Raw genomic sequence first — 20311 nt, forward strand, 5'->3', positions numbered from 1 at the left:
AGATAATGTCACAAAATTTAAGCTCAGTAGACACCGATTGGCTGTACAAGTGGTTGACGTGAACGAAGAGGAAATAGCTCGGAAAGTCTTTTTTAGTAGATTTAATGGTACTAATGCGAAAGTGTGGAAGGATTGTTTAGACCAGGACCCCCGAACCCTTGTTATGCGCAACTGGATGGCGTCTGCTACGAGTAACGATCGGGATAAATAGAGATATTTGTCAAATGAAGCCAGGTCCCAAACTCAGTTGACGAGATGATGATAAGGACTCAAATATAAAATCATATACATTTCTGCTGTACTACAGATAGCTTTTCAAAAAAAATAAAACACTCCCAATATAAGAGCTTGTTAAAAAAAAACAGGATCAGGACATGAAATGAGAAAATGTAGATCTTGAGGTGGTGAGGGAGTATAAATATTTGGGAGTAATTATAACGAAATCACTATCTATAGAAAAAATTTGAAGGCAAGGCTAATCGAAGGAAAAAAAGCTATCAACTGCAACTTTAAAGTAGTCTTAAGCAAGAAGCATATTAACCAAAGCACAAAGTTTAAACTATTTGAGGCCGTAATGCGATCGATATTATACTATGCTGGCCAGGCATCGGAATTTTAGCAGTATGTGGAGGTAGAAAAACCTTTAAGATGCTTTAATAAAAAAATGTTCTGACTCCCAGAAAACACACCTACCTATATCTTTACATTGTAGATGCATTTGCACTATATATTAAAAGTTACAGAGCTACCAAACCATCGGCTATCAAAATGCTGTAAATAAGGGTAAAAAATAAAGATCGTTACAATTACGTTAATGTAAAAAAGTACGCACTTTTCTACCTTAACAAAACGATTTTTATTTTTTAACCTTATTTGTAGCATTTTTAAATACAGAATTTTGATATAAAGAATTTTGAAATACAGAATTTTGAGATACACCCTTTTAATCATGGAGTATTTTGTACATACAGTGTTTTTAAATACAGTATCTTGAAATACAGTATTATTTAATACAGTATTTTGATCCCTACAGTATTTCGACCCCAATCCTCGTTAGACATCTGCATTCTAGGAATTCCCAATTCATTGAAGAGTGGACTTAGCTTGGTTTTGAACATGACATCCAGTTGCTAGAATCAGGAAAGAGGATTGGAAAACTGTATGCCCACTATTGCTTGGGAAAACTGAAGCATCCTTTTTTGCAAAATTTGGAGAGTCGGATCAACAAAGTGTTATATGGACAATAAAATTACGACATGGGTGTGAACAATTATTTCGACGATCAATATCCTATCAGTACAATATCCTTAATTTTCAAAACCAGAGGGGATTTGGTGGGTTTAATTAACCAACTATACGGCTCCAACGGTAGTACCCGTGGCATGATGGTTAGTGCGTTGGACTGTCATGCAAGGGGTCTTGGGTTCAATCCCTGCCTGTGCCACCTTAATTTAAAAAAAAAAAAATTCTTGTCATAAAAAAGTGCTTTCTCAAACTAGGCGTTCGGATTCGGCCTAAAATTGTAGGTCCCTTCCATTCCTGACAACAGTACTCGCACACAAGAATGGTTGAGAGTTGTAAGTCACTAGGCCCTGGTTCACAACAGACTGTTGCGCCAGCCCATTTGATTTTGATACGGCTCCAACGACAGCACTCGGTGTACATTATGTAATCGCCAAGAAGCCGAAAATGTAACGCATTTCCTAGGATGATGCCTTATCCTTCAGACAATCCGACGCGCTTTCTGCTGAAAAAACGTTCATAATAATGATGCTATCATTTTAATTCTCAATGGTGAAAACTGGACAGTGTTGTCCAAATTTGTTCGCACGGCGCTGAAGTATAGAAAAAAATTATCAACCAAGGTTTTTATGAATCAATTATAGCCAAGTTAAAAATAAATAAGATGACATTTCATAAAAAACCATTTCTCGGAAAATTCGGAAAAAAATGTTTGTCACGTAACGTTTTTAACATTTAATTTTATTTTTAGTATCGAAAACTCTTAAAGTATACAAAATATTGTTGGTAACTTTCAATAAAATTCAGACAAAATTCAATTAATGTTTTTTAAAAAGTTTTAATTATACCGATAGTAAATTGGTTTAACTTCCCGAACACCTTGCCAAAAAACAGCTTAAACTTTAATTACTTATAGTATAGTTTTTGGGTTTCCTTAAATATCAGTGAGGATTATTGCAAAACAAAATTATTTCAAAGAAGATTAAAGGCAATCATTCAGTGTGGGTGGCATCCCAACCTCTTTTTTCTGTTCAAGAATCGTATGATTTGACATTTTTTTCTTTGATTAAAGTTGTTTAAAATTCGACTGAATTTAATTTTATTCATTGATTAGCTTATTCTAAAAGAATAAAAATTCAAAAATACTCACTTTAAATTTTCGTCAAAATCAGTATTCCCGTAAATGCGTTCTGAAACAAAACAAACAAAAAAAACAAGTTAATATCGAATACTCAAAGAAGTACGATACATTTTGAGATACAATTAAAATAATTACAAAATTAAAAACATAAATTAGGACACTTCTTGATGTTAAGTCACAGAAACATAAATTTAAACATCTCTCAATTCCCTAGATGCACTCTCAACACAGTACGTAATTAATGTTGATCTACTTTACTTGAAAGTATCAAAAGTTCCGACAAAATCGTGTCGTCGTGTCGGTGCAGTAGTGCGATCTGGCCAATCTTCATCCAGAGAATGAGAATGCGAAAATCTACTTTCGAAAAGCCGTCCCGGTCGGACTTAATGGATATAATGTACTCGTAGTACTTTGACGGGCCTCAAACATAGAACTTAATTTATACAAATTGACATATAAGTTAACACGACACCTTGCACCTTATCGCCCACCTATTCCCAATCCAATTCCAAGAATTGTTGAAAGCAAAATATTATTTCTATTTTTGTTAATTAAGCAATTACCTCTATTTTGTTAACTTAAAATAATATTACTAATCAATTATTGTATTATAATTTTGTCAATTTAGCAAATATAAAACCAATAAGTAAAATACTTTACATTTCTTGGAAACCAAGAAATTATTTGTTTTTTGTTAATTAAGCAATAATTTATATTTTGTTAATTAAGCAATTATTGGAAATATTGTATTATTATAAATATAGGAGAGAAATAAAATAAAGCTTCACTTTTTAGTCAACCACGAAACAAATTGTGTTTTTTTTAAATCGTGTGGCAGTACACGCGATAACTGGCGCCCGAGCAACCAATACCCGAATTAAAGTGCTAAGATTCCTGATTAATAGTGACTGTGAAAATAAGGTGCAACACAAGAACCACCTACGGTTAAAAAGTGATTTTTAAGAAATTACTATAAAGTTAATTTGAAAGGAATCAGTGAAAGGTGCAATATTCAAATTGACCTACAAATTAGTGCTTCGCGTAAAAACTTAATTTTTGTGAAAGGTGTAAACTTAAGAACCACCTAACAAACTGTATTTTTACGCAATAATTACAAATAACTCTGTGAAAGGTGTAAACGTAAGAACCGCCGTACAGAAAATTATAATTAAATCAGTGTAAGCGCAACATTAAAACTGCCGGAAAACTACAAACCTATAGTGCTTCGCGCAAGAACTTAAATTTTGTGAAAGGTGCTAACTTAAGAACCACCTAACAAACTGTATTTTTACAAAGAACTCTGTGAAAAGTGTAAACATAAGAAACACCATTCAGAAACTTTTAAAAAACAGCCCGAAAACTACAAAATTAGTTCGTGTCTCTTACACAAAGAAGGAAGATTTAAAGAAACTTTCCAAGATTGCATCAAACAGTGGAAGAACCCGTTCCCGAGTATCCAACGAAAAAAGGACTAAACGGAATCCCGGCGATGCTGCTATTTTTGTAAGGAATTAAAAATATTTCCTATATTTTATAAAAAATATATTATCATACTATATTATATTTTATAATAATTTTATCATTTATAAACTCCAACCAAATTAAAACAAATATACTTTATACAAAAACTATATTATATTTCATAATAATTATATCATTATATTTTATATAAACTTCAAACAAATTAAAAAACAAAAATATACTTTATAAAAAAAAGAAAAATTTAAAATAAAAAAATCATATCGAATTCTTTAAAGCTATTAGGCAAATAGATATTTGTGCCAAAATCAAAAACAAAAAAAGTCATTTAAACGAAAAAATATAAATTAAAATTGTGTAGGATCACATATCTGTCATCTTTTCCCATTCCCACATTCCTCCAACTATCATGTCTGAAATTGAACATTTAAATGAACTTGTTAGGCAACTAACAGGGGCTGTTAATGCCCAAATCGAACAAATTAAATTAATAAATAATAGACTGAGTCAAGTGGAGAGTAGGGTAACACCACCTCAAAACTTAAACAATAACCTTTCTCTTCCAAGAACGGAACAAGACCTTATCGAAATAAGGAAACTTCCGGACTGCGTTAGGGATCTCCAAGTCTTCGATGGCAATGCCGTCCAATATATTTCATGGGTCCACAGTGTGGAGTCCATATTAAAAGACTATGAGATTGTAAAAACAAAACCAATATATAGAGCCATCTTACAACACATACGACATAAAATAAGAGGTCCAGCCGATGCTGCCCTCGTTTCGTATAATATTTTTGATGAAGATTGGGCAACAATAAAAAAATGTTTGTCACTGCACTATGCAGACAAACGTGACGTTCGCACCTTGGAGCACGAGCTCAATTTGCTAACACAAGGCCGCAGAACAATTGACGAATTTTACGCCAGGGTTAACCATCAATTATCCCTTTTAATTAATAAAATTAAAGCTGAAGATTATTGCCAAGAGACGGTAAACGCTTTGACGGCAAATTACCGAAACAGAGCCTTAGATATATTTGTAAGAGGTCTCAACGGAGATGTCTCTAAAATGTTAATGATTCAGAAACCTCAAACACTACCAGAGGCTTATACCTCTTGTTTGGAGTTTCAAAATCTTAATTTTAGAAGTTTTCAAATTCACAATAGGAATCTAAATAATAGAATCACTTCTCCAAATAACCAGATGTTCCCTCCAACACATCAAGCAAAATACATATCTCCTCAATTAACACCAGCAGAAAAAATCCAGCTATATAATCAACGATCCATAGATCAAAAAGCACGGTTGGCAAATCCACCACCTCCTAGGCCATCCAACCCAAAGCCTCCGCAACCAATGGAGATTGATCAGTCAATTCAATCGCGTAGAATAAACTACATGAATCGACCGACCAGCAACGAAGATCAAAACAAGAGAACAAACGGATCTGACAACTTACCCAGGAAGCAACAACGTATTTTCGCTACCAACACAATAGAAGATCAAGAAGATTCAGAAGAACTCTTACAGGACTATTTCTATTCTAAAGAAGGCGAAAACTATGAGGACAACGATGAAACTGATTACACAGAACTAAATTTTACGACGGGAGCCTCTCTAGCGTACCATACCTAGAGTATGTTACAAGAGATGGCGAAGTGTTAAAATTCTTAATAGATACTGGAGCAAACAAAAACTTCATATCTGAAAGAATTGCGCTTAATACTAAACCAGTCTCTAAGCCATTTAAAATCCAATCTGCAACTGGACAGTTAGAAATAACTGAAAAAATCAGAGCCCCATTTTTCAAACCCATAAACAACAACACCCTCCTCGATTTTTTTGTTCTTCCCGGTCTAACCTCTTTTGATGGTATCATAGGTGATGATACGCTGAAAGAGTTAGAAGCTATAATAGATAGGAAAAATAATACTCTTACAATTTCAAACATTAAAATTGACCTTAAAGAAAAAGTTTCTAAACAAGTGAACAATATCCAAACCAATTCTGATGAACAAGATAAAATTGAGAACCTATTAAGAAAACATGAATCACTATTTGGACCGATTTCTGACAGTGGTACTGTAGACACAAGTGTTCGTGCAGAAATAAGAACCACTACTTCCGATCCAATTTATACCAAATCATACCCTTATCCAGCTAACCTTCGAACCGAAGTCGAATCCCAAATTAATAAAATGCTAGCCGATGGTGTTATAAGACCATCTAAAAGCCCTTATAATTCCCCTCTTTGGATTGTTCCAAAAAAACCAAATGCAGCAGGTGAAAAACAATACAGGCTAGTAATCGACTTTAAAAGATTGAACGCAATAACCATCCCAGACGCCTATCCCATTCCTGACATAACCAACACTTTAGCAAGCTTAGGTGAATCCAAATTGTTCACAACACTTGACCTGACATCTGGCTTTCACCAGATAAAAATGAAAGATAGCGATATTCCCAAAACCGCCTTTTCAACAGCTAATGGTAAATATGAGTTCACTCGATTACCATTCGGTCTGAAAAATGCGCCCGCTATATTTCAGCGGATGATAAACGATGTCTTGAGCCCTCTAATTGGTAAAACTTGTTATGTCTACATAGACGATATCATCGTCTTTGGGAAAAACGAATTTGACCACTTAAAGAATCTCGACGAAGTTTTATCATATTTGAAAAGAGCAAATTTAAAGGTAAATCTAGAAAAGTCGAAGTTTTTGAAAACCCAAGTTGACTTTTTAGGATACATCATTACCCAAGAAGGAATTCGCGCTGATCCCGCAAAAATAGCTGCAATTCAAAAAATTCCACCACCAACGAATCTGAAAGAACTCAAAAGCTTTCTTGGTCTTGCATCGTACTATCGGAAATTCATCAAAGATTTTGCAAAAGTAGCAAAGCCACTGACAAATCTCACAAGAGGTGCAAATGCACAAATAAAAGCAAACCAGTCAAAAAAGGTTGTAGTTAATCTTGACGACCAAGCTTTAAAAGCTTTTAAAGATCTTAAAGATATGCTTATTTCTTCTGATATTTTAATATTTCCCGATTTTGAAAAGCCGTTCATTTTGACAACAGATGCATCCAATTATGCCATTGGAGCTGTCTTGTCACAAGGAGACTTAGGCAAAGACAGACCTATCACCTTCATTTCTAGATCCCTGAACGAAACCGAAGAACATTTTTCAACAATTGAGAAAGAAATGCTTGCAATTGTGTGGGCACTGGATAAGCTAAGAACATATCTTTATGGTGCGAAAAACATTAAAATCTTTACCGACCATCAACCTTTAACCTATGCATTAAGCAACCGCAATAATAACGCGAAGTTAAAAAGGTGGAAGGCTAGAATAGAAGAATTTAATTATACACTCGTATATAAACCAGGACGATCAAATGTCGTGGCAGACGCTCTTTCACGACTCCCTGCACTTAATATTTTATCTTCATCTTCAACTGCAACTCAACACAGTGCTGAAGAAGACAGTAGTGATCTCATTCCACACTGTGAAGCACCACTAAACGTTTTCAAAAACCAAATTATTTTCTCCGAAGGCAATGATATGACTTGCTATGAAGAACCACATCCCAAATACCAAAGACATTATATAAAGATGCAAAATTATGACAGTAATACATTAATTCGATTATTAAAGGAAAAACTCAACCCAAATATTTTAAACGGTATAAAGATTCCAGAAAAATATATCCAACTATTACAAGACATTTACAAATCCACTTTTAGTAAATATAAAATAAGAATCACCCAAAGATTAGTAACAGACATTAATAATGAAGAAAATAAATTTAAAATAATTCAAGATGAGCACAGGCGCGCTCATAGAAACTATATTGAAAATAAGAACCAAATTATGGAAAAATACTACTTTCCAAAAATGACAAGTTTAGTAAAAAAAATTGCAACTGCCTGTGATGTTTGTCGTACAAATAAGTATGACCGTCACCCTCTAAAGCCTCACCTTCAACCTACTCCAATCCCTTCATATCCCACTGAAATCTTACACATGGACATTATAGAAATCAAAAAAGAAAAATTTATTACTTGCGTGGATAAATTCTCTAAGTTCACAAAATTTTTCCGTATCAAAAACAAATCAGCCTTACACATCCGAGATAAAATAATTAAAATGATCCATTTCTATTCCGTCCCAAGAATTTTAGTAACGGATAATGAAAGCAGTTTCATTAGTCCCATCGTACTAAATTATATCGAAGGTCTTGGTATTAGCGTCTATTTGGCACCCCCACAGAAAAGCGAAGTAAATGGAACAATAGAAAGAGTACATTCCACTATAATCGAAATAATAAGATGCCTCCAGGAAGAATACAGTGATTTATCTATTAAGGAAATTGTCAATATTGCTACCGATAGGTATAACAACTCAATCCATTCGGTAACCAAGAAAAAGCCTGCTGATATCTTTTTTGGAAGATCTCAAAGAATAAATTATCAGGGTTTATTAAATTTCAAAGATATTGTCAATACAGACCTTAAACATGAGATCAAACGCAACCAAGCAAATCAATTAAGGAGATGTAATAAGAAAAGATCACCACCTAAAAACTACAATTCTGGTGAAATCGTTTATAAGAAAGATAAACAAATAAAAGGTAAAGACAAACCAATGTTTCAAAAGGAAACAGTAGGATTAGATAATAAAGTTACCATAACAACAACCAACGGTAAAAGAATTCACAAATCACATCTAAAAAATATACCTTCTGTTACAGATTAAACTCCTTGCTGTGTGCGGACGCTCTTGTAAACATTTATGAATATCAGAGTCCTTTAGTAGCAATTAAGCAAGGAAATGGAAGAATTATAAATGGAAGTTATAAAATCATTCATCTTATAAATTTAACTACTTATGAAGGAATCCTAAGTGACATCAGAATGGACATAAAACATTATGTACCCACAACAAGCGCATACCTACCACAGCTAGAACTCCAACAATCAAAAATAGAAATGTTTTTAGAACAACTCCAAAGTACGAGATCAAAGAGAGAAAAACGATCAATAAACTGGATAGGATCCGCGTGGAAATGGCTGGCTGGTAATCCAGATGCAACGGACTGGGATACTATTGTTTCTCAAAATAACAAACTAGCTAACAACAGCAATAAGCAGTACCACTTAAATCAATATTTAAGTGAAGTAACTGATACTCTTATTGATAAATATAATAAAATAATTGACAAGATTAATGTGAATCATACCGAGAAATACGAACAAATTGTCTATAACAAACTTAGCCTTCTAAAAGATGAAGTAGGAGAAATAGTTTTGGCAGCGCAATTTGCAAAAAAAGGAATTGTAAATTCGAATTTATTCAACAAAGTCGAAATTGCAGATATTCTTTCGAAAATAGAGACACTTCCATTTAAAAATGAGCTTCAGGCTATAGAATATGCTGAACCTATGATGCTTGTTAAAAATTCTATTCTACTTTACGTTATTTGCTTGCCTCAAACTGAAGATACAATTTTTAATAACATTATTGTTAGACCAACAGTAAAAAATAATAAAAAGGTACATCTTAGTTTTTTAAATCTATTCATTTCACAACACATTAAATATGGTATAACAGGAAAGTGCAAAGAAATCGAAGAAACCACGCTTTGCAGTAGATCTCAACTTCAAAAATTAGCTTCAGACGATTGTGGACTAAAACTCTTTAATGGTGAACAAGCAAAATGCGATGTTAACTTTGAAAATAGACCAATAATAGAATTAATTAATGAAAGTACATTATTTCTTACTAATTTTATTGGCAACATTACATACAGTCGACATTTTCGAAACCTCAACGGTACTTATATAATTAATTTCTTTAACGAATCTATAGAAGTTAATAATGTTAAATATATAAATAGGGAAAATAAAGTATATCACATAATTCCTCCACTGCTTCAAGATAACCTTACGGAAGGTCAAATAAGACTCGACCTACAATATTTGCATAAGCTACATTTAGATAATGTAGAGAAACTTTCGTATATATCTTCAAACACTGGATTATTCTTAGGTTCAGATTTAACTATTCTTTTAATCAGTGTGGTAATTAACTTAGTTTTGTTCATTTTCATAAGACGACAATTAAAACATAAGAAAAAACTCATTATTCCTCAATTTAATCCAGTAAGACTCAATTTTGACTCACTCAACTCAATTTCCACCCAAATTCCAACACTAGAACCAGTTAAAAATTAAAACCTAATCTGCGAGACGCAGATACTTAAGAAAGGGGGAGTTAACACGACACCTTGCACCTTATCGCCCACCTATTCCCAATCCAATTCCAAGAATTGTTGAAAGCAAAATATTATTTCTATTTTTGTTAATTAAGCAATTACCTCTATTTTGTTAACTTAAAATAATATTACTAATCAATTATTGTATTATAATTTTGTCAATTTAGCAAATATAAAACCAATAAGTAAAATACTTTACATTTCTTGGAAACCAAGAAATTATTTGTTTTTTGTTAATTAAGCAATAATTTATATTTTGTTAATTAAGCAATTATTGGAAATATTGTATTATTATAAATATAGGAGAGAAATAAAATAAAGCTTCACTTTTTAGTCAACCACGAAACAAATTGTGTTTTTTTTAAATCGTGTGGCAGTACACGCGATAACTTATATGTGCGCCATGCAATAAATAAATCTCCTTGTGTGTCAGTTTCAGCAGCGACTGATGACAGGCTCACGCACGCACGACTGAGCCGCAAGTTCTGACAGCCCAACCAAAAACGACGATCAAAAAGAAAGAGATAGAGAGAGAGGGAAAGAAATGTAGTTCGCGCGCTTAGAGATCAATTCGCGTCATTCGTCGTTGACTCGTGAGTCGTGAGCGCGTCGTGTGTACGCTAGGCTGCGCTGTGCGCGTGCAGTTTAATCAATTATGTTTGCAACATGCTCATTCGGTGTCAGTGATCCTTCTGTCAATCATTGCGCTACCAGCTGGGTATTTGCGTCCAAACGATGTGCAACGCCTCTGCCGTGCCTCCGTCCGTCGCGTCATCAATGCGATGTACTAGTTTCATGTTATGCAATTTACAGCTGGAAGCATACTTGACGTGCTTCCAGATTATGCGACATGGACGCAAGATAAAGATGTTCGCTTATTATTGAATTAATCGAATGCGCGGATCATCTTGCATGGTTGAAGTCGTCCGTTCTATCGCTGTCGTTGTCGTCGTCATCGAGTTATGGTCGTGCCCCAGAGGCTAGCTGAGCCTCTATGACTAAATTAAAGTCCGAAAGGAGTGTCTGAGTCTTATTAAATGGGAGAAATTTCTATGATTAATCTGAGAAGCATTCGGAATAGGTTACCATGGAGTATGGAGAATTTGGTCAATGCTGATGGTCTATGCGGGACAATGTGACGATTATTTCGCTTGAGGAGAGAGTATACACTGCCGCTGCCGTTTGCACTTCTGAACTTCTTCGGGAAAGAGAAGATCTTTTGATGCAGTTGTTTTTTGTTGTTTTATGTCTACTGGAAATAATCTGAAAGCATTTTTCAACGTTGTTCGGGTAACACAGTAACCCCAAGTGCAACTTATGGTGTGGCTTAAGTAATTGACCAACGAAGTGTGGCCATTAAGATTTAAGCGAGCGATATTTGCAATGAAGTTGTGAGTAGGAGTGCGTCGAGTACGCCACCGTACTGCCGATTTTAGGCGGATTCAATTTTCTTTTAAGCTCTGTCGACGTCGTTGAAGTCGTGACAACAAATTTTTCTGGTATGGTATTAAAGTCAACCCTCGACTCGGACAGCAAGAGTAAGTCGGAATTACTATGAGAGAAGGCAGTTTTATATTCTCAATGACTTCTTTGGAGGTTTTGATTAATCAAATCAAGAAACGGGAAGTATATAGTTTTGTTGCGATTAAAGTGTAGTTGAGGTCAGTGCAGCTTTAGCAGCAGTAAATTAAGAACGTGGGTATCTCTTTTTTATTGGAATCCATTTCGAGTTTCTGTTGTTTATGGAGTTAATTTCATTTTGTTTGGTGGAAGACTTGAATAAAAATAAATAAACATCTCATAAGTGATTCCAAGAAAAAATAAGGATGTTATAAAATACCAATTGGACTTGTTTTTCTTATTCCTTTAAGTTGAGATCAACTTGACTTTTGTTGTGGTGGAATTGTCTCTTGATTTGTTAATTGTGGTATGTGGGGCGTATAAGTACTTTTTTATTTGTAATATTCTCTTTTTATTTTGAGTTTACTTTGAAGAGGAAGGATTTCTCGACAAGTTTTTAAATATTATAGAAGCAATTAGCGTTACATTTTTTTACTAGATCTGGAAATTAAACCAGATTATCGATTTTATATAAAAATTAAAGGCTCAATCCACCATCGAAAATAAGTCTATGAGGTGACGTTTTTCGGACATAGAACTTTTTTATAATTTAAATACAAGAAATTCAACAAAATATTGTAAAGGCATTTAAAATTAATTTCTACCATATGACCTGAGAATGCGGTTTTCAGACACATGCTACGAAAACATTTCGTCAAAAATGCTTAAAATGCGGTCTTCTAAATTATCAGTCACAATTAGTTTATCAGCAGAAAGCAACCAAAAAAAGTAGTTCAAAAATATTAAATTAAAAGAACGAAATGACCATTTTAAGGTCCAGTTTTTAAGATCATTTGGTCAATGGCTTAAGAAAGTTATAGTTGCACCGTCTTATAGAAACCATTTCTCTCCGAAAAATTGAGAAATAACAAAACCACCAATCAGTTATTAGTTTCGGGTTTTAAATAAATGGGTCTTTCATGCCTTCAAACTACATAAATCAATAAGTTTTTCAGGGTTTCAAACCAGTTTTAAGAGTCTTGTGACGGTTGTGACGGTAATTCCGCTAATTTACTATGTGAGAAATTAGCCCTGTACCTAAAAGTGATTTGACTATAAAGGTGTTCTAAAAGTTATGCTGTTAATAAATTTCGAAAATTTGTTATATTATTTAGATACAGCAATTGAGACCCTCAAATATTAAAAAGTAATAGTTTTTAGTACCCGTAGCATGATGGTTAGTACGTTGGACTGTCATGCCAGCCAGAGGTCTTGGATTCGGTCCCTGCCTGTGCCATTTTAGGTTTTTTTTTTCATGGGTACTGCCTCCTTCGAGGAATTGAAAAATCCTCTAAGAGTAATTCTTGTAATGAAAAGAGCTTTCTTAAATTAGCCGTTCGGATTCGGCTTAAAAAACTGTAGGTCCCTTCATTCCCTGTCAACAGTACTGGCACATATGAATGGTTGAGACTTGTAAGTCACAAGGCCCTAGTTCTCAAAGGACTGTTGCGCCGCCTAATTTTTTGTTTTATAGTTTCATTAATTAGTCTAGGAAGCTCATTATGAGCTTGGGCTTTTCGGCTTCTTCTTCTGATTTGATCACACTTTCTCTCATATCCCGCAACAAGGTTCTAGTTTCGTTAAGTGTGTCTTCGATTATTTATTTTTTATTGTACTTCTCAAGCTCATTAAGCCCACCAGCCCGTTCTTACAACAGTTTAAGGTAATTTAATGCAGGAGCTATTTCACATGATGGCAATATTTAGGTTTCTGCAGAGTTTTTTTTTAAATTACATTCTAGTGGAGTGTTCCATCGGTTTCTTGAGAGTTTGGTTCTAGAAATAGAAGACTGTTCCATCAGTCCCTTTATATTTTTGCTACCCATCAGTATACCACTTAATGGGGTTTAATTTAAGTTTGTAGTGCGCTTTTTCATCTCTTGGAATGTCTAGAAAATTTATTTATGAGGTCTTACAAATCGGTTATCCTTAGAACCTGTAATTTTCAACTTCTTTTCATGGCAATTTAAATAAATAACTACAAAATCTATTTCTTTTTTGTTCAGAACTGCTTTTCGTTTCAAAAAGCAGTTTTCATAGACCCGGCGGAAAAGACGTTGATATTTCTATATGCCAATGCACAGTTAAAAGTATGTCTCAAAAGTTTTTGATAAATATTATTTTACTCAATATAGGGAAGAAATTTATCATGATAAAAGCTTTGTCCGTTTCCTCAAATATGAAGTAGAAGCTAAAACTTTTTAGGAATCAAGCATATACCAAAAATTAGTTGAGTTTTATTTTTTATATTAAAAATATTTCTATTTTAAAACTACGAAATCTTATCTATTTAAATTCCACCAACTTAATCTAGCCGAATATAAATTTCTTGAAAATCTTAAAATCGAAATATACATCATGGAAATACTCTTCATTTAAAGTTCGGAAAAAAAGAAATCGATATCATTTCGAGTAAAATTGAAGTTTATAACATAGCTGAAAGCTTAATCCTACGAAAAGACACCATTTTCTGGTTATTCTCAGTTTTGAGATGTTTAAACAAAGTCATTAGTAAATCAAATAAATTTTATACCTTAAAAAGTAAGACTTTTTTATAACTCATCCACTTCCAGACTCCATAATTAGGGTGGTAGTCCCCAACTCATCTGTCACCGTTTCAGGGACTAACATTGCCTTGTACTGGTCTTTTCTTTCACTAAAGTAAATTAAATAACAAGATCTTTGTACATTCTGAACATTCTTTATAATACCAGTGTGTGAAAGCCAACAGCTGAAGTTTTTTCTTTCGAGGTTCTTAAATTCCGGAAATTTGCATTTCTTCCATTTTTTATTTATGCAATTTTCTGCAGTTTTCTCTAACTAGTCGAATAATTTCCTACTTTTTGTATTTATACGTGATAGAAGTTGAATGTCTGCTATTTTTAATAATCTCCGTCCACAACTGCATTAAATTAGCAGCAACATTAAAGCCGATTAATAGAATTAATTTGACACTTGTTTCTGGTTATTGCTAGAAGTCATTTCGTGTGTCACATTTTTTATGAAATAAAACAATTCTATCAAAAAATTGAATTATGTAAATGTTTCTAATCCTGATTGACAACCATTGAGACTTAAAAAGCCATTCAATAAAATATATACTCGTACTTTGAATTAAACAAGATTATCTTGACAAACTTAATTTTATTTGAATAAAATATTTCAAACCACAGACACAATCGATTTTATGTTAGTTTTTTTAATGCTTTTCTTCCAAAACGACTTCTTGGTATTTTATGCCTGTTTGAACATTAACAACAGACCTCTGTTTTCCCGTGTAAGTTTCATCTCATAAAAACCCCTACACAAAGGTTTTTCGACAAAAACATGTGTTAACAAATATTTTTTTTTATTTGCATCATTGTTTACGAATTTGTCACACCTTGAGAACATTTATCTCACCTTCGAACAATGTAACAATCCGCTGACAGACAGATAGACAGACAAACAGACATCAAACTTACCCGAGCTAAGCTGTTTACCAAGTTGAAACCTTTTATACAAATGTTGAGTGAGTTTTCTAAAGCTATCACGTATCCTATTATGAAAGAAAAAGAATCACAACTCACTCATACGCCCTGTAAGCCCCACCGGCCTCATACAGCAGCTACCTTGATCAACTTTATCCCATATAATATTCTCTTGAGAAATAAGTTGACAAGTACTTCAAAAACGAAGAAGAACCAAATATCAAATGGAAGAGGGAATGGGTGATGAATTCACGTGAGCCAGTCCAGGCATTAGAGGCAGCCAGGAAGAAACTCCATCTCCATGGTCGGTTGGACGCAAAAAGACGCAATGGAACCGTCACGAAAATCTACACCGTAATCTGTCTTAATGATATCATCTTTTGCGGGGCCCTTTTCTTTCGGTCCAGTCGGTCGGTCGGTCGGTCCGGTGATAAACTCTTCTCAAGATGATTATAACATCCACCTATTTCAGTATCAGTCGTCGTCGTCGTTTAGAGTACAACATAGTTAACAGCAGCAGAAAACACTTAAGTTTAAGAATTTCTCCTCGTTTTGATGGTACGTTTGATCAGGGCTTTAATTAAAGCCTGAATCTGGGATGGGAATGAGAGTTTATCAGTAACGAGAACGACTTGTATTTTTGCGACAGTTTTAGTCTTCGTTCACAACTTAAATGTGATTTGTTTTTTTTTTGCTTTGTTTCAAAAGAGAGATTGCGAAGATGATGATGATGGTAATGTTGGCAATAGAGAGGATTTGGCGAAAACAAAAACACCACTTTTAAGCTGATTAATGGCTTAAAATGGGAGAAAAAGTGTGAAAATGATGCCGTGACTGAGAAGTCGCAGATGGTGTTTTTGGTTTATCTTTTCTTTTTGAAGAATTTGTGTTCGTTTTATTTTTGGAAGGAATCCCAAGAACTGTCAAGAATATAATTGAAAATAATTCCAAACGACTTCAATAAATTTGTCTTGGAAGAAATGAGCAGGAGTAATAGGGATAAATGTATTTGAGACGTGAAAAACAAAAATAACGATTTTTTTCTCACTAAATCAGGATTGACTTGTCTAAAGTTGAAGACAATCGATGTTTTATAGACAGAAAGGTTAACAACCTTAGCTTATGCTTTAAGTCCATTTAATTCAGAATTTAATAAAATCACATATGTGAACTTATTTATTTTATGTTTTTTTTACAGTTTTCGAAATTTTTTGAGAAATATTAAAAACTAGAAAATATCTCAGTAAAATAATTTGAAAAATTTTGTATGTCGAAAGCGACTTAGCTTTTTAAAATATCTTGAAGACAAAAAACGTCACATAGCGTGCGCTTGACACTTTGGTAGTGAATGTGAAACACTGAAGCTCGAATTTTAACGAAGAAGATTGCGAACAGGTCGATTTTTACACCTTTGACTTTTGAAAACTCACGATAGAAACAGAAGATTTGCTGAGGCTTCTTACACAGGATACACTAGTTAAACGTCTAAAATAATCCAATCTTGTGGAGGAATGCAATCACTACAAATAATTTCATGAATTGAACTTAAAGATTACATTCATTCATTTCAACTTGAAGTCTTTGCATTCTTTGGAAGTCTTTGCATTAGTTTCAAGTCTATGGACCACTCCTTTTATTAGCAGTATATTTTAGCAGCTGTCATTATTGAAGCTATCATCTTTTGACACTTGACAGTTCAAACTGCGCCTTTATTAAAAATGGAATAAAACAAAATTTCACTTGCGGAAGATATAATTAGCACTGAGAACTTTAAACATATTAGACTTTTTTCTTTGAAGATACATACAAAATGAGGTCTAAGCGAACCCCACTATCGATTTTAGACCTTGAAGGTTGAATTCGTGAAGTTATGAAGGAAATATAGCAGCCATTGGTCGAATTGGTTATGGTTATGGTTGTTGGTTATTTTTAATAACGAACCTTTCTTTTTACAATGAAATAAACAATCATTGATTTAACCTAAAAAAATAGAACCTCTTATTTGAAAACCTTATAAACTCCTTCAGTCTAATAGCTGACACACAAACACGCTTCAGCTTCGGCTTTGCCTGACGTTTACGAGTTCAGCCATAGGAATTCAATGCATGCTATCACAATGGAGCTTCGATCTCACGTTTCGTTTGACAATCGTAAGGAAAAGAACGTTACGTAACGTAATGTGACACCAAACGGAAGCTCTAGGTCAATTATCTGAGTATTTGCTTTGTCTGACAGCTCAACAGCTGTAAATAAATGTCAACAAACAAAATATTTGCTCTTTGGAGGGATGAAAAAATAGAAATGTCATTCAAAGCAACCTCGAACAAGGCCACCGTAACGCAGACGAAGCTGAAACTAAAGCGTGTTTGTGATTCAGCCATAAGTTTCTGAGATTTTATGTCATTATACGTCTCATTTTTGTCAAATTTTTTTTGTATAAACTTGACAGAACATTGCAAAACAACATTGCACAGAAAACCTAAAAATAAAAAAGGAACAGATCTAAACGTCAAATATTAATTTAAGAATTGTTTTTTCTTGTTAAACTCGCCCTTTTAAAATCATGAATTTCATAAACTAAATATTTGTTTAGCTTTATAGCAAATTGAGTAAGTGTCAGATACTTTGGGAATTTATAACTTTTCAAATGATTTAATCTGCAAAACATCTGTTTAACAATCTTTAACTCAACTAATAGAATTTAATTTACATCGGTCTAAGTGTTTTTAAACCTCACAAAGTAATTTGTTTATAAATGAATGGATACTCGAGGCGGCCAATAACAAAACCATAACAATAAAACCATGAAAATGGCAAAATTATATTTTTTTCTTTTAGAAATAACGATAAAGAGCTTATAAGGCTTCAAATGTGAAATTAAATGTTTGAAAGTCGAAGAATACGATAAATACTTTTAAATTTATTAAATTGGGTTAACAAATAAAAACAAAACAAAAATAAAACGTTTCCTTATTTTTTGTTTGATCACATGTTCATCATTTAAGTTAGAAATTTAATAATTTCTGTGCAAATAAATTAAACGCTTTAATACACAGAGTTTAAAAAGCCACAAATCTATAGGAATACAGTTCAGACAGACACAAAATCCCCCTTTGAACGTGGCAGATATTATTTAATGAGTTTTCTATATCTTATATTGGGTCCAAGGGGTAAATATTGGTTTTCAGCTTCTTTTCGAAACATGAACACAAATCGGAATTCATTATGAGCAAATAACAAGTTTTTGAAACAATCCAAATAACGATACATCTGAACACATCGAAACATTGACAGTTCGTGAAAAGAAGAAAAAAACAAACAAACCCAAATCTGAGAAACGGGACACTGAATTTTAAATGTCAGAAACTTATATTTCAAATGGATTGAGAAAATTACTAAAAGTTATATTATTTGACTTAGTAACTTTCTAAAATGGCTAGACGCTTTGCTACATTGACAGTTCGTGAAAAGGAAAGAAAAACAAAGCAAACAAACCTAAATCTAGGGAACGGGTCTATTAAAATAAAATGGATTTTGGCATATGACCAAAAGGTTCAATTTTCAATGACTTTTTCCACTATTTTTGACCGTAGAAACGCAGCGAATGTTGGCCTCCTAGTCAATCGTTTCGGGCTTAAAGGTGTAGTCAAGTCAAGAGGCTTTGGAAAAAATTGAAAGCTTTTTTCAGTCGTCAGTCTATTTATGTTGAAATACCAAACCCTATAGCAAATAAATAACTTGTCAGCCGTCAAAATGGCTGCCATAGTGTTGCCAAATTAAACTTCTACAGCTCTCAAAAATCACCCGTTACAAATCTTGAATTATTCTAAACTTTAAGTGTTTGTCTAAAAGCTTAAGTTTTAAGTGGAATTTTATAAAAGCAACATTCTAGGGTTAACATTTTAAACAAATTAACAATTAAGGCTTAACATTTTAGTAATTACCTATTTTATAAATATGTACTAGTTTTTTAGATATTGAAGAATTGTAATCCTATGAAATTTTGTTAAAGTAGTTAAAATAAAATAATTTCACTTTCACTAAAAACCGTGCATCGGAACTCATCCTAACAACACTGACAGTTCGTGAAAGAACAAAACAAACAGAAATATCAGGAACGCACCTATGAATTTTAACTATTAAAAAGTCCATAAGCATTGAGTTGATCTCTAGTGGTTTTAACTTTAGCTAAATCTTAAGATATATCAAGATGTAAAATTGTAATTAGGATTATCATATTTGAAACTTAGTAAACTGATAAAAATGGTTTTAATATTTTACTTAATCGTTTAAAATTTTGCGTTTTTATGGTTATATTTCTTTTTTGTTGCATTTAAAAAAACTGAATGCTCATCAATTTCGAAATATTAAGCAGTTTTCTAACTATTCCAAAATTATAGGCCTTAAAATCCTAATGAAATAAAATATTACCATTTCATTAAAAACACAAAACAGTGACAGTTCGTGAAAAAAAAAAACAAAGAGATCCAAATTTCAGGAAATAACCGGGCTGTCAAAATCCTGGGAGTCATATAAATTTAGTTGATCTCCAGAAATTGGAGTAGCCATTTTCCGATTTCAACTTTACTCTAATGTTAAGAGATAGTTTGATGCTAAGACCGTATATGATTTTAAAAACCATCTTTTGAACAAAATGTCTTAGAAATATTTCACATTTAAAAATGAAGGCCTGTATTTTAAGGAACAATTTCATGCAACTCATTCAATTATTTTATTCCCACTATAGACGCCGCGCCGCACCATTGATAATATCTCTTTTGCGGTTTCCTAATAGCTTATACAATTGAAGCTTTATTTTTTTTAGTATCATGATATTATGAAAACTGATATTTCAAACAAAACTTCTTGAACTGAATTCACAATCAATTTTTTGTTTATTCAAAAAGAAGAACAAAACAATAAAGTATCTATGAGGAGCTATCTTTAGTCGATACCAATAACAATTATGTGCTATTTGCAAATTAAGTTTATTTGAATTGGCCTCAAACTATGTCTTTAGAAAACTGACTGACTCTACAGTACATATACATTATACATATAGATTGCATTGTAAGGCAAA

General features: G+C 33.1%; 1 protein-coding gene across 3 annotated transcripts in view; it reads right to left on the minus strand.

The window, feature by feature from the left end:
• LOC129947560 (trichohyalin) overlaps positions 1–20311 on the minus strand; it is a 172999-nt gene that overhangs the window by 48028 nt on the left and 104660 nt on the right. For all 3 annotated transcript variants that reach the window (XM_056058171.1, XM_056058168.1, XM_056058169.1), the window contains exon 2: positions 2393–2432. The gene's annotated coding sequence lies outside the window, so the exon portion shown is untranslated. The remainder of the gene's footprint in view (positions 1–2392; positions 2433–20311) is intronic.

The sequence above is a fragment of the Eupeodes corollae genome, chromosome 2 (genome assembly GCF_945859685.1).
Source record: "Eupeodes corollae chromosome 2, idEupCoro1.1, whole genome shotgun sequence".
NCBI lineage: Eukaryota > Metazoa > Arthropoda > Insecta > Diptera > Syrphidae > Eupeodes > Eupeodes corollae.